Here is a 21,638-nt window from a genome sequence, read left to right on the forward strand (position 1 = left end):
TCTGAGCCAAGACGATATTTCTGTTCCCTGCAGTCAGAATAAGAAGCAGTGCAGGGATGATTATTATACACACGAGAAAACCAATCGGGATGCTAATCTAGATGCGTATTGCCTGCATTTTGGTTCAAAAGGCAGTTCCATATCCTAATACAGTTAGTTGTTTAAAGTTCAGATCCCAAACAATGTAATCTGAGACAGCTCTAAAAATGACACCACAGAAAAAAAGTATATTAGCAGTTTTATTGCAGACAGCAGGTAAAAGGGCCTCGCTGGGGAGTGAGCTCTATTCTAACTACTCATGGCGACTGCTTTTACAAAGGGAACTTGGAGGTAAACACTGAATGGCTCCTGAAGAATTTCAATCCTTTCAAGGCAATGTTTGGAGCAAAGTTGACACTATCTTTCTATCTGACCAGCTGTTCCTCTTATGATTCCCATCGAAACTGCCCCCTCCCCCAACAAGTAAATGGTAATATTGTATATATGTATCAAATGGGTACAAAGATAGAAATATTGTCTTCTATGGCAAATTGATGATTAACACGAAATGAGATCTGGTTGTCTCTGGCTGCAAGCACATTAGGGATCAGGTAAGGTCAAAGCTTTATATATTATGTCTTTTTCTCTAAGGCTTCTGGTCAGTTTCGGATAAAGAAAGTGAGTAAGATGTGTTGTCTTTAAATTAAATTAAAATACTATTTAATGCTTAAAGTAACTGAGCATGCCGAAAACCTAAAATGGAAAACGTTAGTTCTGAGATTCAAGCTTAGATTTAAAGGTTCGGTTCTTTTAAAAAAAACTTGATCATTTTTATAATAATAGTGAAGATATGAAAACCAGTTTTATGAGTATGACTTCATTGACCTAAGCTGCCATATATAAACTTCTCTAAAGTAGTATGTTTAATTTTAAAAAATATGTACAATGTAATTAGCAATATTTAAGCAGTTTTAATAATTACGTCCGTATCTCACATTAACATCAATATGTGAAATTGACTAATATACTTTTAAAAAATATTTTTCTATTTGATAAACACACTGGGGCTATTCATGTGATTTTTAATCAACGGGGGGGGGGGTTGCATCTCCCTAGCAAAAGAATTTACATAATGATCTTGCTACACTTAAAAAGTTTTCTTGTTTTCTGTTGATCAGAACTGCGAATATCTTTCCGTACCTTGCTTTATAATTGCAATGGTTCTTAACGTGTTTCTCGGGGAAGCACTTAATTGATTAGATATTCAGAAAATGTGTATATAAGAGATTAAGACAGCATAGTTTCAATACAGAAAACTAAGGAAAGAGTAAGATCTAGTGGCTTTTTTCTTTGAGAAAGTGAATTTTCCCAAGTAATGCTGTGCTAAAAGCATCCAAACATGCGCACACCTGGGAACTTTGAAAGAACAAACTTTCTGTTTCATATTAAAGGTGCAGCTGAAGTGGCTGAGTTCATTTCAGTTTGTTAGTGACCTAATAATGTAACTCCAGGATGCCTCTCTTTTGGAGTTTCTCTCAGTGCTTTTGTTTGGCAAACTTTTTTTGTTTCTCAGAAGCACTTATAAATAATATACTTTTGTGTCTATTTTTATTTTGATCATTTACTCCCAACATGCCGATTTCTTAAGATATGTATTATTATTAAAACAGATAATACAATCAATCATGGTAGTAATAAAATAGAGCCACCTTAGCGTTCTTCTCTTTCTGAATCAGTTTATTTTATTGAAAGAAAGAAAAAAAAGAGTATTTAACATGGACAGTTAAAAAAATATAAATACTAGGCACAACCTGCATAGATGCTGCTCTGACAAGCTGATTTATCTCTGGAGCATTTAGAACCCAACAGGTTCAGTTGAAGAAAATGTTACATTGAAACAAAACTGAATAGTTAAGTGAAGGTGGGGTGTTGGTTTTTTTATTATCATTTGTGATTTTTTTTCATTTTTTCTCCTCTTCCCCCTAACATCTATTGTTAATTATTTAAACTGTTAAAATTATTTCATCATTTCTAGCACCTAAGAACATTTTTATATATTTTTAAAAGGTTTGTCCTTAAAACACCTCGAGCCTCAGTGTGTGCTTGGAAAAATTTGACTCCATTTCTCCTGACAGGTAATCGTTTTCTGAGGTTTATCTCCCAGATAAAAACAGAACGGAGCACAAAATGAAAGGCCTTCAACATCAGCTAAAACATAGTATGCCAAAGTTTTCTCTATGTTTTAAAAACATATCCCTCAGTATGGAATAGAGGGCCTGATTTTGCTCCCATTTAAACCCAGGGGAGTTTTGTCATTGACTTCAATGGAAGTAGGAGCCAGTTTAAAATTATCACCATTTATAGTTTCACTAAAGTGAGAAATAACTCTTCTGAAAGAGTCTTTGCTCATTTAATGTGGTGATCAGGCAGATTTCAGGAGTAGTGGGTGGTAACAATTTTCAATGAAGTTCAATTTATTGTGACCTACATGCAGCCTTAAATATAAATAACAAAGGAGTTTTGTATGTAAAGTGCTTAGCTTGTTAATTTAATTAATTTGTTTGTTTATTTGTTTATTTATGGAATACGGAAAAAAGCCCAATAATTCTAGACTGGACTGTTGCAGGTACTACAATGGAAGATTCTAAAGTATAAATTGAGAGCTTCTTTTACTCCTTGTCATATATGGAGGGGGGCGGAGGGGGAAGAGAGAATTAAAAACATCAAGCTGATCATTTGTTTTACTCAAATGCATATACCAATCCTAAATCCAATTAATAATTTCTTCTAATTGTGATGCTTTATATTATTTATGGCTAACAACATGGTATCCTATTTAAGTATGCTTATGACTAATGTAATCAAAAGTATATGGACCAGCATATACAACAATTGCTTAGTACTGAAGTTATAGAGAGAAAGGTTTATGAAGAACACTGCCCATTAACTAAACAGACTTTCCCTTTCCTAGACAGTGTGCTAAAAAAAGAAGGAAGTGATACACCCGAATAAACACACCAGCTGTGCCTCCTAACAAAAAAAAGTGTGTGAATTCTCCTGTTGAAGCAAAGTGGGCAGGTTACAACTACCCCAGCACTGTCGTCTGTTAAAAGTTAATAGCTGACAAATGTTTCGATTTGAATACTTTTTCATGGGACTAAAATGTGCTCAGGTACATTGATAACAGTACAGTCCTGCCTAAATCCCGCTGGTTTGACTCACGGAAGTAATCCAATTTAACTCAATGGGATTAGGTGAGTGAGTAAAACCATCACAATCTGGCCCATTTCTAGCTATTTTAATTCTATCCGGACAGCTAAGAAGACGCAAACGTGCTACCAGCATTTTGCTACATACGCCTTAATCTTGTAACTGCTTATTTACTCCCTGGCGTGTATTTCTGTCCTTCAAAAGAAAACCACACTTTCAAAAATGAATATGCTTGAGATTTTTGTTAAAAATTAGGACCTAGGCATGGCCTCTACCGCTTCTTAACAGAACGTGAATCATTTTATATTTATAGTATAGTTACCTACGTGTGTGATACAAAGTATCTTGTTTCTGAATTTGGGGGGGGGCATTAAAATATCTATCACATGCACAAGGCATTTAGTTTACTGGGAATTGAATGCTCTCTGCCAATTCCAGCTATTTTCAATCTTTTAATCATTCTGTATTTTAATTGGTTATTCTCTGGAAAATATAACTTGTCTGAAAGCTGCCATCGCGTATCTCTGGAAGGATCCTTCGAATGGAAACCATCTTCAATATTCAGTGTGTGAGCAATGGATCATTCTCTCTCACACACACATACACACGCGTGTGTGTTGTCCTGGAATAATGTAGCGTAACGTAGGTCGAGAAGCAGAGCCCAGGCTGAAAAGCTGGGCACCGCATTCTGTGTGTGTGGAGTTTAGGGGAAGGAGTGATGGAATAGTGTGTGCTTTGCGAGTTTGTTTGGGGGACGAAGTGGTGGGGTGCTAGAGCTATTGTGGTGGAATCCGCATTTTTGTGGCTGTTGTGAGGTCGGGGTGCAGCCTGTGCGTTTGTGAGGTTAGGGGTAGAAGTGGAACGGGTGTGTTGTGGCAGATGGGGGGTGGCAGCTGAAGGTGTGATGAGTGTGTGTCGGTGTTGGGGAGGTTGGTGGTGGTGCTGGATGGGTGGGTGGGTGGGTGTTGTGGGGTTAGGGTTGAGAAGGGTAGTTGGAGTGTATGAGTTGGTAGTGGGGGAGGAGGGTTGGGGGTATTTGTGTAACAGCGTACCGCCCTTATACAATAATAACGCAATTATCTAGCTGAAACATTCTCAAATGGCAAAAAGTTGCAAAATAGATCGACCTCCCTGAGATGAGAAGGAGCTGGTTACAGAGGTCTGCAGCCATCATCCTTTTTTCAATACATTTTAAACAAGAGGATCTAGTGAGTGATTCCGATTCAATACACATAATCAGTTTGGAAGTCCTATTTCCATTTGAAAACAGGCCTATTTGCAATCATGAGAGCCGGACATGCTGAAAGATACAGAATGCATTCAGAGTAGATGGTAGGTGATAGAAGCTGTAGACAAGCACTAAATATTTTCTTCCAGTTTCAGACCTTTTACATTATACTTTAATCATGATGCATTTGTAATCTAATATTCCTTTTGAAAATATGACTTAATTGCTTTAGAAAGCAAAGCTCTAACCCACAGCTAGACTCCTCGGTGGAAAAAAAAAGAGGGGGCGGGGGGAACCAAGAAAGAATGGTGATTGAAAAAGCATGTTGATTGTCCTACTAGTCTCTTAGGGTTAACAGTCATTTAATCAAGAGTACACTGGGTAAATGATTTTGTGGAACATGCTAACTTGTTTTTAAAGTAAGGACTGGATGAAGAACATTTGCACAGGGCTATAAATAGAAGCTACTATACACAAATGTAAAAGTATAAAGGACACATCGTGCTGAAACTAGACTGATACAGACATGAAGTTCTCTTCAGAAACAAAATCTTCTGAAATACTCAGCGCCAGTAGCTAAGTGTTCTGGCAGTGAATCTCAGGGCCTGAATAAGTGCACAGGGAGCAACTGTTGGAAATAGCTGAGATGCAGTTGCCAGAGACAGGTCATTTTTATTATTGTGTTTGTGTCAAGCCTCTGAAAACAAACTCTTTCACCTTACAGCTATTCGCTACGAGGTGAAAAGTTTAGCAATTTAAAGCAATATATTTTATTTCTTAACAAACAAAAATTTTTCGACCTGAAAGTAAAAACCAGACAGACATAACACCCTAATATGGCATCACCGATTCAATGGCATATTACAATCCAGGTTTACCCATCCCATCGCCAACACTTCTTAAGAGAGTTATCTTACAAACCTGATAATATTTTCTGTTCTGCATAGCTTTTTCCTCCCTCATTATTCAAGTGCCAGAAGATAAGAGGCCTACAGGACCTCAGTAATCATAATTTATGACAGGAGTAGTGATGGGAGCTGAGGATTGTCTGCATATAACCAATAGAAAATTAAACACTTTCATAATTGAAAAGATATAACACATCTTATTTTTTCTGGGTTATTTTTTGGCAGGGGGAACTGAATAATGTCTATTGTAGTCAGGTATCTTGACTCTGAATTGAGATGATCATAGCCCTTAACTATTTCTGCGATAAGTTTTATGGGAGACACTTGCTAATTGCAGCTAAAATACCATACTAAGTTCTGGACTCAGCACCCCTGCTTTCTTCAAACTCCCACCCCCTTTGATATACACACAATTTTATTCTCCACCACTAGGAAGTGAAAAATCAGCCCTGAAAATGTAACCTTCTAAGAAGCTGATTTACTGTGGAAAAGATAAATACTGTTATTACCTACGTTCAATATATTACACACAAATTTCACTCGATAATGGATGGGTTTACATAGTTGCTTAAAACAGAACCCAGCCATCTTTAACAATTATTGATTTTATCTTTTACTATCACCTCTGTTTCCTGTCAAAGCCGGAGCAGTGATAAATACATGGACCGACGTAGTAAAAGCAAGAGCGCTGTATTCAGATGTTTTTGTATTTCCCTCTGATACTACATTTAAACCACCTACTAAGAATAAGTAACGAAAAGGGATTCAAGTGTGGACAGGAAGGACAACTTCACAAATTGCTATTGGAGTTAATTTGGTTGCCTTTTCACTTCTCAGCCTCTACACACCAAAACCTGCCACATTATCTTTAGAAACGTTTCTCCTCTGTTTTGATTCCGACCTACAGAATCATATTTCTGACATTAGTTGTATTTTAAGTGCATTATTTTAAAGTTTCATTGTAGCTGATGCTGTAAATGTGAGCAGATGTTTTCATTTTAGTCACCGAAGAGACGTAAGCTTCCTTCAAATATTATTTCATACTTATCAATTCCAATCTGCTGAGAGTGAGCTTCCCAATTAGGATCAGATCCTGCATTTTTCACTCAGGCCAAACGCCCTCTGGGTGGAGGCCCCATGACACTGAATTTGTTGTTCTTGACACGCTGCAGGCTATTAATCATTTTATTGAAATACCCTGTACGAAGTATTAGCGTGACGAATCTCTTCTTTATTCCAGGAGTCTAGACTTCCAGGCATTGATTCAACATGATACCTAACATTCTCTTCTACATTCAGACAAACGTGCGATGTAACTGGAGGGAGGTCACCTCGGGGCAGGGTCAGCTTTGCAGCTTATGGATGAACTTACTCTCCTTGTTATTGTGGATGCAGGGGCCAAATGGTGCCCCCCAATGTATTTAGGTCAGCTCCTTCTTAATTACGTAGAGTTTAATTCGGAAGAACTGTCCAAAGTCACTATTAAGAACATTTCCAGGATTTCCAAATACAAATTAAAAGGAATTTGAGCCGAGAACTTCCTACAGCGATTGGCAGGAACGTTTAAAACTAAAAGCCTTTCACACTTCAGTAGCTCCCGGTGTTATTTGTAGAGAGTCAATACAGTAAGAAAAGTAGCGGGCCGGGGAGGTGTGTGAGCAAATGAGAATATGCAGTAGCAGCAAAATGCAGTAAAAGTAAAGTTGCCTGTGCAAGACAGGTGCCATTTACCAGCTTTGCGCAGACAGTTGAGACGACACCATTTAATTTTATTATTAATTTCTGAGTTATGAAATTTTTTTTCACAAGAGCCAGATGAAAGTTACATGGTATAAATTCGTAAGAGCAATTTCTACACCTCAAAATATGGGCTGGTACCTCATCCATTCGCCCCAATTGCAATAGAGAGGGGGGGAAAAGCCACCATTCTGCTCAGGAAAAGTCAGTTTATGGTCCAGATCCAGCTCCTTTTTATTCTCGGGAGTTGTCCCATGGAAATGCAAAGGGAGTACAGGGAGAAGGATTGGGCTCTAGTTATTTCTTGTAGATTTCATACTGTTTTGTTGCTTTTCCTTTTGGGGTCATTGTACATTTTTATGGCACATTTTAAATCTTCCCCATCCCCAAATCGAAGAATAGGTAGGAAAAGGAAATTGACAGTGATCCGAGTTGCCTAGACGGTTGTTCATTTATTATTACGGTTATGGAGCTATCTTAGCTTAATATTGTTCAAAGCCAAATTTTAAATTAGGTACTGAAAACTGGGTTCTGATCAAAACAGTCTGACTTAGCTTTCAAAGACAACACCTATTGTGTGTAACATGCACTATGCCACACTTATTTCTTTAAACACATATAGCACATTAACTCCCTTTATGAATATTATACCTTGTTTTATATATCCATGTGCAATCCATCAACAAGTGAATATTACTAATTTATAAAATTGACATTGATTTTTTTTTCAAGGAGTAATATAAGACCCCATCCTGTAGTCCTTGCACAGGCAACAATCCACGTTAATCCAAAGGGAGTGTTGCCTATGCACTGCAGGACTGACTTCCTATTTACTTACATACTAGATTTGATCATGGTTTATTGAGAGTCATAGTTAGCCGGAGGAATACAGAAAGGTCTTACAAAAGAAAAACACTGAACTTTTAAAATACTGGCTAGAAAGCTGAACAAGTAAAACAAAACAAAACAAAAAACCCAAACAAAATAAAAACCCTTCCATGATGATACAGATTTTCTGGAAACAAGATGAAAACATATATTATGTGGATATATGATTATATCTCTGTGTGAGCTTATTTGCATGGTTTAAAACATGCCATAGTAAGTCATATACAATCAATATAAGATTTGTCAGGCGATAATAAGTAATTCTATAAAGAGAGAAAGTGAGAGCGCTAAGAATCTATTTAATTAGAAACAAAACTTTTCAAGCGAAAGGGGACTGAAAACGATGTTGTTGATACACGTCTTTCAGTCACACACAGCCGATTCACTTTATTCAGCTCGACTTAGGACTTGTTTTAAAAATCCACTCCTCTGACGCTTTTCATATAGTATTCCGAGTATTAATCAAAATACCAATTTAGCGATGATTTTCTCCAGGAATTTTGACTGCAATGAATTCCTATTGTAGTAGTAATGTACATGAACTCTGGAGCTGGATGTCTTTTTAAAATAAAATGTTCTTTTTAAACCCCTGCCGTATTTCTCTATCATATGAAATTTATTTTCTACTTTTGTATTCAATGTATTTAAGATCGATGAAAAATAATAATTCCTTTGTCCAATGAATACAAACTAAAATATCAAAGCATGTTTAGGAATAAAATGAGTAGATAATTGATAGGTTTTGTTAAATATTTCACAGGAACATTTTAATATCTTTTATATGTACTTGTCCTTAACCTTTAAAAGCAACTGCTGTAAATACAAGATCTGTACTTTCTCTAATAGATTTTACTAGGAGCTGGTGACAGAGAACTGATTTCTTTTCTATTAGGCTTTAGCACATCTTTGTTGAAGGCCTGTAGAATGACCAAGGATTAGATTTGCATCTCTTAGACTCCCTGTGTGGTCTTTGTAAGAAGCTTGTAACTGTTAAAAATGACTTGTTAGGAAGCGTGTGGGCTCTCATCTCTTTGCTTTTGACAGAATGATTGTGAAATTCAGATTGGTCCTATAGGCTTTAGCCTGCAGATTCCACCTGAACCTTAAGCAATTAGAGCCTAATCTCAATGCAATCATATTTGAGTTCGGATTTGTTGCACTTTGTTCACTTCAATTAAAAAGCTACAGAATATTTTGGGGCATTTTAAAAGTGATATCCCTAAGGCGTTACAGATTTTTTTTAAACTTTGAATTTGATAATAATTGCTCCTTTATTCGACTCTTTACACTGCAAACCACTTGTCGACATCTGTGTGCAGAATTTAATAGGAAAACGCAGGAAAAAAAACCCCAAAACAAGGCGAAGTAACAGTACGGTCCATCGGGCGAATGCATTTTGTATTTTCACCATTTCTAAACCAAGTATTCAAACTTCAGTTCAATTCTGCACGTTATATCACTATAACCAAAGGGATCTGGTACAAGCCTAAGAAAGAAAATCTCAGAGCAAATATACGTGTCCGATACTTCTATTCTTAGGGAGGCAAAACAGCGTACGGATTGCAGCACTGGGTCCACGATCTGTTTTTGTCAAAATTATTAATTGCTGGAGTTTGTGATCGGTTTGTAAGAGACGCAGAAAATACTGTTAAGCTACCACATTTGTGTTCCTAGTTGTTTACTGCTATTGCCTGAGACGTGATGGGACAGTTTACCTTTCTAAAGTTAGATATTAGGTTAAATACTATAGTTCTTGTGACTTATCTAAAAAACAGACCTACAAACCGAGGCACTGGTTTGTGATTGTCCAATTCTTTTATATTTAGGGCTCTAAAAAGCGTGTGGGTGGGTAGGAAGGGAAGGGCTGCTGCAAAATGACACTTGTGAATATTCTTTTACCCGAGTGACAATTTCTTTGTGTTTGGGTTCCGTTTTTGCACCGCTAGACTGTGAATGGTTCTTTTTAATAATAATCATGATTATAATTATAGTTTTTAAATAGCCTCTGTTCCTAACATTAACATAACTCTTAAATTGAAGCGGTTCCTATTATCTTGATCAAGTCTAGATCGTTTCAGAAACCCTTTACCAGTTAATACCCTGAATACGAAAGGGATCCCCCAAAGTCGTGTTACTCCTCTTAAATACTGCGATCCTTCCCTTGACCCACTGGGATCGTTTTCCGTTGGTGTCATTTGCCCAGTAGCAAAGGGGCTTTGGGCCCGATCCTGCTCCCATTCAAGTCAGTGGTAAAACTCCTATTGATTTGAAGCGCCCTTTGACGTTAATGCAAGTTTCCTGCATCACAATTGGCCCAACACCCATTACCAGCACAGCACAGCCGGCCCCCAACTCCCCCCCTCCCTTTGATCGACCTCCCTCACTCTCTTCCCTCCTCTCTGGCCTTTGATGGTGGCAGGAACCTGTCACACTTGGAGCTTCCCAGAATAATTGGCTGGCAGCGATTTCAGTGCTCCAGTTCTGCACACCATCGCGTCCGTTCCCCAGTGTAGTCTACAATAAATGACAATAACCCGTGCGCAGTATTGAGACCCATTAAGCTGTGCTGAGCGGGACATTTCAGCCTGGGCTTCAGTGCAGGGGACAAGATGATAGGATCTAAAAGCTGCTGATTATTGATTTGCAATCACTCTCCTGACCCAGAAGTGCGGGACTGAGCCCTACGGTGGGAAAGCAAAAGACCTCACATCTTGCTCATCAACTTTGCCTCCAAGGCCTCCCACTGTTGGTCTGATAAAGTCCTTTCCGGTGTGTGCTGAGAACTCCAGCTCTGCCGCTTTCAAGCCTGCGAGGGTGATATTCCCCTGGCGATTGTTCATTCTTCGCAGAAATCACAATCTGGAGCCAGGCTCGCGGATTATTTGTAATAGATTTATTCTTTCATTTATTTCCTGCACCTGGAGTGACCCCCCCGTTTGTATTTTTCCTCTTTGGTTCATAAACACAGACACAATTTCCCTTTAATGAGGGAGCTTCACCCTGACTTCACCCTGATATCTCTGCAGGATAAACTCCTCTTCAGTCTTCTCAGATAATGATGTGTGTGTGGATCATTTACCCCACAATGTGTATCAGACAGGAAAATAAAACGGTGCGACCCAAGCGCATTCTCTGCTGAAAATGGGGTGCCCCGAATCTACTCATTTTGATGCCAAGGAAACTGTTCTTATTAAAATAGTGGAGAATGCAGGGAAATGCCTTCTCTTTGTGCCATCTCGAAAGAACGGACAATTTCTCTTGCCTCTAAATGATATTTCTTAGCTGAAAGCAGCTCAGTCCACAGCTTAATGAGTTTCATGCCAGGCTTTAATAGGCATGAGTGAGCAGTGGAACGGAGGGATCTCTTGGGGTGTGAATCCAAGCATCTTCCAGTGGCGGTAGCCCCCTTCCCTTCCTAGCCTCACCAGCAGCTGCCATAGTACTTTAGATGGAATATTCACAGATTGCAAAATAAAGGAACAGCTGATGAGAAGGCAGAGATAGCAAAGCAAAAGCTCCACAGTGACTTAGGGAAATTGAAACTTATGGCATTGCAAGTTAATAACAGCAAGATTAAATCCAGGGGCAGGACAAGTGTTAACCAAGAGACTACAGCCAGCTAGATAATGGTAATGACAATAATGTCCAACAAAGTGTGCATTATTTTTTAAATAATAGGGGAGAAATCTAATATGTTATTTGCCCAGGTTTACAAGAGATATAATACAAATAAGGATACTTTGCATAGCTGGGACAGTTGAAACAAGAAGGGCATCAAACACAAATCAATAGCACAACAAGGTGTGTGTGTGGTGCAAGGGGAGTGTAAAGTGGACAAAACTTATGTCATCAGAGAAATAACATTACAGATTAAAAAAAAAAGTCCGTTATCCAGGGATCTTGTTCAAGGTCCATTATAGTTAAAGGACAGTGTATCAGGCCCCACATGAGCAAGCTCAGTCCACAATTTACTTTGATCTTTATAGCGGTCGCTCATCTATAGAGAGGCGTTATTTTTTTCAAATACAGTAAGGCTGAACAATAGTCCTACTGTGAAATGTGTGGGTTACCTCTTCATTGTGTAAGGAGGGTAATAAGTCAAGTTAATTTGGACAACTAGTGAGCAGAAGGTGGACATTTTTGTCCATGGACAGTCAAGTACAATCTGCACACCAGGGCTTCATGCACAAGGCATGACACTTGTCCTTTCTGACCAGAATTTTTGTTGTTGTTGTTGCTACCTTTGGAATGGAGAGGGAGGTTACATGGTACAAAACCCCAAAGACTATGTGATCAAAAATATGTCCATTGAAGAAGGGTGAGGATGGAATTTTAAAAAATTCTCAGTTTTGGCCTAACTCTGCTTTCATTGGAGTCAATGACAAAAGTCACAATGGCAGAGCTAGGCCATCTCAAGTGTATTTGAAAATCCCACCCTGAATGTCTGAGGACCAGGTGTAGAATTTCAGGATTAATCAGGGATGTGAACAGCTCTATTCATAGCAGACACTGCTGTGTCACTCAGAGAAGTTTTACCCTATACTCTAGACAGTACTTCATGCTGCTTAATATGATTTACCTTTCCTTTGAAGCAACAGGCCCTAGGGATATAAGACAGCTTTCAGCCTAGTGATATAGAAGCAGATCTGCCACGTCTACTGCTTTTCCCAGTAGACTACTGCTTTTTTGTCTAATGTGAAATGTGACTAATCTATTGCTTTTACTAGTGCTGGGTTTATAGACTCAGTGCAGGGCATTTCACATGAAATAGAGAATGATTTGTTTGTATTAAGCAATAGCCCTGGAACTAAAGTGTTCTAAAGCTATCTTCTGCTTCTCTGATTTCTATAATAATTTATCTGCGCTAAATCCAGATGCTCAAAACTTTCTCAGAAGACATACATCTCAGAGGCATCACACTCTTTTGCTATACAAATTATGGAAATACATTTTTTTTTAAATCTTTGACTTCTCAATGTACAGCCTTAAGATGTTGTTCTAAGCGCACCAATAGAGAGTCGTAGAAATGGTTTTATATTTCTACATTTACTTTTGATGTTAATCTAGTTTAAGTGAGCACTACATTAGGGTTAATGTTAACATGCCCCAATTCTCCCACTCTCTTAGGATATGTCAATATGAAAAAAACATGAGAATGAGACTGGAAAAATTCATGGAAATGCATGCAGATCTCTCTCCATGCCTGGGTTTTGTTATCATAAAACTTTAGAAGTGGGAAGTCATATGCTTTTAATAGGTTTTGCCTGAATTTATGAACATATATGCAATTACAGTCTATCCTTTTTTGCTACAGAATGTTGGCAGGCGTGCAGAAGCCTGTATTCAGACAGGAGGCAAGGGCTCCTTGTTCTCCCTTGTTCGTTCAGGTAGGTTACACATGTTGTGTTCTCTGTCTGGACTAGGACTGGCTTACCTGAGAGAACGCCCTTGGGGGTAAAGAGGGCTCTTCATATGGCTTTTAGATATAGAAGGATGGGATGGAGCTTTGACTCTGGCTAGGATAATTTCTCCTAAACTTGTGGCATGCCACAACCAGAGAGATTTGTATCTGTGGTCAACATCATCCACTGGAGACTAGACAGAGAAGCTCCATTTTGTCAGTTTGAGTACCACAGCCACCATAACAAGCAGAGCAATGTCCAGTGGATTCTATTTTATCAGAAACATATGCTGGCTTCAGAAGGGTACTTGCCTTGAGATAGGACACCAGAAAAACAAGCAGCTTCAGATACACCGAAGTAGTGCTGAAGACTTTCGATTTCCTCTACAGCTTATTTCACTTTGGCTGCCCTTTCTTCAGACAGGAAAGCTCTGCCCACCTCATTCTGGAAGATAAATCCTAGTTGGATTTGTTTCTGTGTCAGTACAAGAGAACTTTTGGTGGAATTCACACTAGTCCTAGGGATGGGAGGAATACTAGGATGCTATAAGAGTATTCAGAACATTCTTTCTCCAGACCTGCTATTTGTGACAACTGCAAAAAACTGCTAGCTCTTGCTTCAAAGATGGGCCACAGTAAAAGACATCAGCTTCAAAACCTATAGTGCAGATGTTAGGTCAGAGGGAACAGCAGGGTATTACAAATAAAGGTTCCTAAGACAAAAATGCAGGTACTATAGGTGCTGCAGAAGAAGCATGGGAGTGATGGAGATGTGCAGATAAGCATTTTGGCAAGTTTATAAGAAAATTTATCCCCAGGGCAATGGCTAGGCTTAATGAATAGGTCATACAGAAAATGCCAGGTCAGATCAGACCAGTGGTCAATATAGTTCAGTATCCTTTTCTCTAACAATGGTTAGTACCTGTTGCTTCAATGGAAGGTGCAAGAAGCCCCAGAGTTGATAATTATGGAATAATCTGCCTAGAGGGGAAATCTTTATCCATATGTATGTCGAGTACTTTTTTGAATCCCACTATGTTCATGGTCTCAGTGATATCCTGTGGTAATCAGTTCTTCAGCTTCAATGTGCATATCCTCTCTCAGCCCACTTTTGGTAATTAGCAGCATACAGTAAGGGCACGTCTACTCTGCAATTAAACACTTGCAGCTGGTCTGTGTTAGCTAACTCAGGTTCACAGGGCTCGGGCTACAGAGCTGTTTAGTTGCAGTGTACATGTTTGGGCTTCGGCTGGAGCCCAGCCACTGGGACCTTCCCCCCTCCATGCAATTATACAAAAATAAAATTGCATGTGAGAATCTTAAATGAAAAGTCATTGTCCCAAGACTCATTTTCAGTGCTATGGAAAACCCGTGTTAGCTTTTTGGGATTACCATAAATGATTCATACACTTAAGGACAAAATATTCCCCTGACAATCTCATTGACTTGACTGTAAATCACGTATAATTTGGGCCTCAAACTTAAACAGTTCTTGGAAAGGCAGAGTCGAGTCCACTCTGCTTGGAAAATCTTCTGTGATAAAACCCTGACTATACCACGTTCCCTTTGTGCTTTTCCAGTGGCACAAAAGGGACTTCAAGGTGCTCTAAGCACAGAAAATTCCGGAATGGTATAAAGCTGGCATAGTCAGAGCACACTCTATTCTAGCAATCCTCCCTGTAGTAATGGTGCTAGGGGGTTGTTACAAGCAGGTGCAATTTGCAGCTGCCCTAGGAGTGCTCTAAATTGGCTCTGGACTGAACTGGCACTAGCAGCCCCAAGGATTAGGGGAAAAAAGGTGCTGGAAAGCCACCTTTGTCCCATCCTCTCAGGTACAATGAGCAGTCCTGAGGTGCACCTGAGGGTCCAGCAGTCCATATCCAATCCCTTCACAGCTGTAATCGGTATCTTCTTCTAAACCTACAGTATGCATTTTCAATCAATCGAATTTTCATCAGAATTATACAAGTATTCTAGGTAGTAGATGCATAACTTGGAGGAATAGAAAAATGCAAAGGATGCAGCCAAGTCCAGAGAAGAGCAGCAAAAATGATTAAAGGTCTAGAAAACATGACCTATGAGGGAAGATTGAAAAAACTGGGTTTGCTTAGTCTGGAAAAGAGAAGACTGAGAGGGGACATGATAACAGTTTTCAAGTACATAAAAGGTTGTTACAAGGAGAAGGATAGGACAAGAAGCAATGGGCTTAAATTGCAGCAAGGGAGGTTTAGGTTGGACATTAGAAAAAACTTCCTAACTGTCAGGGTGGTTAAGCACAGGAATAAATTGCCTAGGGAGGTTGTGGAATCTCCACCACTGGAGATTTTTAAGAGCAGGTTAGACAAACACCAATCAGGAATGGTCTAGATAATATTTAGTCCTGCCATGAGTGCAGGGGACTGGACTAGATGACCTCTCGAGGTCCCTTCCAGTCCTATGATTCTATCATGTTATGAAATCTTCCCATAGTATGAGGAACTTCTTCCTGTGTACTTCACCTGCTATCTGGGAACAAAACCATCCTATGTCTGACACAATTAAAACTCTTTTTTGCTACCTGCTACCTTTAAAACAGTGTATTTTACTCCCTTCACTGAAAGTACAACCAGCATCACAGTTATTGTAATGCCCTCTGTTTTGTTGTCCCTTGTACAATCCACCTCTGTCCTAGTCAAGCAGCAAAACATATAAAATTTGCTAAAGGAATCTGAAAGGCTTTTAAAATATGTATTGTCATTTAAACATGTTTTTACAGTACAATTGAAAGTAGTGTTTATAACAAATCATACTGGGGTTCCACTTTCAGCACCCACTGACAAAGACAATAAGTTAATATTTCAATATGGTTTGGTTTCCAAGGCTTTCACATGTTCAGTGGAGAAAAATGTCTAGCTTGTTTAGACTGAAATGCAATAGACACATCTAATCCTGCAATGCAGTGACACTGAAAAGGATTAGGGGTCATGGTAGATAACCAACTGAATATGATCTCCCAATGCAATGCTGTAGCTAAGAGGATGAGTGTGAGCCTTGGATGTATAAACAGGAGTAGAGAGGTGGTATTACCTCTGTATACAGCTTTAATGAGATAGTTACTGGAATACTGTGTTCAGTTCTGGTGTCCACACTTCATACAGGATTTTGAAAAAAATGGAAGAGGCTCAGAAAAGAGCTACAAGAATGATTTAAGGTCTGGAAAACATGTCATAGTGAAAGATGTCTGAAACTCAATCAATTTAGTTTAGTCTCCTGTCTCGCTGATGGTTAATTAGTTTAGACTTTACTATGCAGGAGAAAAATGCTGCTTTTAACCATCTTAATTTAAATGAAATAAGCACAGAAACAGGTTCTGTATCTTGTCAAATCTTTTTTTTAAACTTTTTCCCCTTTTTTTTAGTTGTTTACATTTAACATAGTATTGTACTGTACTGTATTTGCTTTTCTGGACTGGAGGGGGGTGTCCTCTGGTGCTGCCTGCTTGGTATACCAGACATCGAGTGACAGTCTTGAGGGGAGTCTCTGTGACCGAACCTGTCACAAGAGGTACTTCAAATGGAAAAGGTATGCTCTGCTTTGAAGTACTTCAAGACAGAGCAGTTCTAGACTTGTGTTAGTTTGGAGATACTTTGGTTAGTTTGGAGAACAGAAGGGTGTTAAACAAGTGACCTGCGAGCCAGATCTGGCTCACTTGATGTATTTATGTGACCCACAGGACATATACAAATTGTACAGAATCCTATATTTATATTTTACAGAATTAGGCTGTTTCTAGTTCTCATGGATGTGAAGCAAACTTTCTAAAAGTGAAAAGAGTATAAATCTATGCAGAGAGCCTGAATCAATGACTATAGGAAACGTGAACTTCATTGCAATATTAATGCTAAAGCCTGATGTCACCACTATGTCAACATTATACTTTGCTGCTGATAATTTTGAGAGACAGAGTAGGGGAAGGAAGCGAGAAGGAAGTGATCAGGGGAGTGGTACGGGGAATTTGGAGTTACTACAGAAAAGAAAAAGAGGAAAAAACTGAGGAAACCAGAGAGATAGAAAAGAGGGAGAGAAAGGAGCATGGGGAAGGAAGAAGAATGAAAGGGCAGAAATAAAGGTGTTCATAAAGGTAAGAACATTTTGTTACAGAATGATGAACTAAAAGTTTAATTACTATCTCACACCATATTCTACCCTGATCTTCATGCAAACCTCCCGTTGAGTTCAGCAGGCATTCTGCTAATGACACAGAGATATATGTATCCTAAAATGACACACTGGCCTACTGACCCTAATTGAAAATAAAATTCTACCCTCTTCACGGAATGAGTTTGACATCCCACTGACACATTTACAGCCATAGTATGTTCTGCACTATTGTGTGTGAAGGGAAATAAATTAAGTAAAAATTATCCACATAACAGTAGCACCTAGAGACACTGAACATACGCAGTGAGAAACATCCCCACCCAACATAACAACCAGTGGGAGAAAAGGAGTATTACTATTTCCATTTTACAGGTGGGGAACTGAATCACAGAGTGATTAAGTGACTTCTTAAGGTCTAACAGGAAATCTACAGAAGAACTGGGGAATGAACCCAGCTCTCCTGAGTCCCATCAATGCTTTAACCACAAGATTATCCCTCCTCTCTTGGATCTAAAAAGCCCTGAAAGCATCAGAAGCAGGGAAACAGAATGAAAGAAAGAAGGAAAGAGAGCACACTGCTACTGATGCTGAGCCTGAAAAGGTCCCTCAGCTTTAATTCCATTTTATAGAGGCATGATTTCATAGGGACACAGGGTATGCATGGTTGGCTGAGAGGCATGATGGTGGAAGAAGGAGATTGATCAAGGAGACCCAAGTTCTGTTCAAGTTAGCGTATGTAGTACTTTGACTTTGTCCTGACTCCTCCCACAATTCATAAGTGCACAGCCTCCATTTTGGAGTTTGGAGCTTTCTTGTGACTTCTTGGTGAAGACTATTTTTGTGTTGTGCATTGGAATGGCTGCACACCATATGGGCAGTTTTACCTTGTGTGTGGAATTTGGAGACAGGTTTTGTAATAGGCATCCATTGTTTGCAAGTAAGTCAGAGGAACATATATAATCACCAATGTATAGAACTCACTGGCAGTGACAGTGTTGTGTGCAGATTAATGACAGTATAAGCCCTCAAAAGGGCTGAAGGATTTAAGATGTGAGCAACTCTCATGGATGTAAATGGAAAGACTCCTGTGTCATCCCTTAATGTCACAGAAGCTGAACTGTTACTGTATTTTAAAGTCCCACTGTTGTTATGCTTTCTGGTTTTCAACGTCTTGCCCCATCTCTGCTTCTAACAGTTTTCATGTGTGGCAATGTAGGAACAGGGTAGAAAAATTAAGTTGCTGTTCTGAGACAGATAAAATCTTGGAAAGTGGCACCCCAAAATTGATGCTTAAATTTGCAGCTGGTCAGTGGGTTTATAAACATCAAAGAGCCTTTCTCTATGCATCTCTTTTAAAAAAAATGTGTTGCTTTTCATTCATATTATTTAATGTTGTTTTTCCTTAAGAATGTACACTTTTGTCTCTATGTATGAGTGTTCCTAAGGTAAAAAGAGCATTAAATATGATTGAAAAAAAAGCAGTACAAACAGTAAAGAGTTTAGAGTCTGATTAATTTCCTACCTTTCTCACTTAAGAAGCTAAACTCAATACACAAATCTCTTATGACATCAGACTCCAAAAATTCATTGTACTCCCCTTTCTCTGGTGATTTAAAATTCAGCAACATTGGCAAAAATAAATCGTAAACTTTCATGCACTTCACAGGTCAGACATTTAAAAACAATCTGATTTAAAAGTAAAAAACTGCCTGTCTCTAAAGCATTGAAACCACACTACAATATTCCAACTCCCAACACCCTGAATTTATCTATATCTACTTATATACAGAATCAAGTGTTTTAGGAGATGTGTATGTATTTCTGACTCAAGATTAGCTTGATATAGGAGAAGAAAGAAATTTAACACCACAGAACCTATGGGGGGAGGGTGTTATTGCACGCTCTCACATTATCTCTGATGCATAACTTTTAAAGAGGAATTTAGTTGTAGTTTGGGAATGCAATTATGAACTGTAGAACGTGCAAGATATTTATGAAATGATACAACAATATAATTAATTTAACTGATTTAACACTCTGTTTAAGCATAAATTGTAATGTGTTCTATAAAAAAAAAATCAAAGAAAAATTTCCAGAAAATTTGTAAAGAAAAAACAAATTCAAAACATCAAAACTAAAACCCAAAACCCCTACAGATATTGAATTCATCTATTTTTAAGCAAAATCTATTGAAAAGCAAAATAAAAGGTATTGTGTAGTGTTCTCCTGCTTAAAAATGAGAGCAACACTGGAGCACCGAAGTTAATTAGCTCCAGTCAGCACTGGATGCTTTGCAACATTTCTCACATCAATGCTCCATCTGAGCTTTAGAATAAACATTTCCCACTCTTGATGCAGAAATTAACTAGAAAATATACAGTTTAGTCATTCAAAATATAGACGCCTTTCAGTTAATCTTTCCATCAGCTAGTTAAAAGAGATTTGAAACTATCACTATAAAAACAGAGATTAAAACCACTGAACATTGTATTTCATATTCCTGTTTGTTTAGCATTTTCTGCATTAATATCTAGTCTTAATCATCAAATCACATTTATTGCTTTGAATAAAGATTTGTAATTTTAATGTACTTTTTCTATTTACTATACAAGAGATAACTGTCTTTCTGTTCTGAGAAGTCTTCTGTAAAATGCTCCATTTAATGCATTACAAATAATGAAGTGCAACATTATAATAATTATTTTCATATTAACTGAATCCTGAGCTAAGTTAACACTTTGCTTAATGCCTTTAAACAGCATCTGATTCTCTCCTCCTATTTCAGCTATTCAACCAATGTCCTGGTCCAGAGGAGACTGAAGAGTTTACTTGTTACAGGTTTAGGCAAGGGCACTTACTTTTCAGTGGGACGCATCATATTTCATGAACAATTTTTATTTTGATGGAGTTTATCATTAGTCTGTAGTGTACAAGGTGCTTATCTTAATTATTCATACTCTTTGCATCATATACTTCAAACAGGTATGCAACATTTATTATTTTGTACAGGTTCTTTAATTAAAAAATGATACAGCAAATATCTTCACATTGCAGTTCACTGGGGCAATGAACTGCCAACAAAGCTTCTTTAAAAGGTTGATTACAATCCAATTTTATGGCAAAAACATAAAGCCTGCCAACAGGTTACTATTACCAATCTTCTCAGACATATACTTGTTTTAAAAATGTATTCCTTTTAAAATTTTGGACTGTCCACGGTTTGTTCATTGTGAGAAAATAATTTGAACATATTTGTAAATTTATAAAATGTTGAGAACACAGATTTCCTGTTTCAGATTTTTTTTTTAATCGGAACGTTACAGGGTGTATCAGACAAAAATCTTGTGCTAAAAATGCTTAAAGGGAGTATCTTTTTTTTTTCTTGAGCTTTAAAAAAACCTGATGTGTATTCTTCAGTCTAAGCTAAGTGATTATTATCTGCTTGCTGTTTACTGCTCTTCATCTCTGGGACAATAAAACAAATAATGTTAAGAAAATTTCTACCCTTCAGTTGTAAATGTATCTAACTATTATGAATGAAGCCAACCTTATTGCAAAAAGTGAATGGAATTTGGGGATGGGATTAATTAGGGAGAGAGAGTGTAAGGGCTTCTGCTTTAAGAGGCAAAGTACTTTGTTTCATTAGTCTGCTTGTTTGGGGGGAGAAAAACAATAAAAATCAGAAGTAGAATAAAGTACATTTTTGAATGGCTGCCCTTTAATCCTTCTAATGCTTCAGTTTGTATTTAATCAAACACGTAACTATGATAGTTAATAGGTTGAAACACTGCAGTTCTTTAATATCTTGCTCTGTTAATATAGAATGTATACCTTGATGAAAATTATTGAATGTTCCCATTAAAGGAGATAGTAACAACAGACTGTAATACAATTGTGCCCCTCACGTTCCTGTTTAAATTAAAAAATTATTAATTGATATTACTTGCCTGTAATGATGCAAGTATTCAAAATACTAACTGAAGTTTTTATCAACAGCACTTAGCTACAAATTATATTGTTGATATTACTTTTAATAAATAAACGTCAACACTCTAATGCCAACTACGAATATTAAAATTGTCACAAACATTATCTTTGTTGCCATTACTTCTTAGAGCTCTAGATAGGAAAGAAAAGTTTTGGGTAA

General features: G+C 38.0%; 1 long non-coding RNA gene across 1 annotated transcript; it reads left to right on the forward strand.

Annotated features, from left to right (window-relative positions):
- Window positions 1-424: 424 nt before the first annotated feature.
- LOC115649982 lies at window positions 425-20,760 on the forward strand. The gene is made up of 4 exons (XR_003999975.1): window positions 425-590; window positions 2,047-2,114; window positions 13,265-13,337; window positions 20,277-20,760. It is a non-coding gene; the product is annotated as an uncharacterized LOC115649982 (long non-coding RNA).
- Window positions 20,761-21,638: the final 878 nt, after the last annotated feature.

This window comes from Gopherus evgoodei, chromosome 4, assembly GCF_007399415.2.
Source record: "Gopherus evgoodei ecotype Sinaloan lineage chromosome 4, rGopEvg1_v1.p, whole genome shotgun sequence".
NCBI classification, from domain to species: Eukaryota; Metazoa; Chordata; order Testudines; family Testudinidae; genus Gopherus; species Gopherus evgoodei.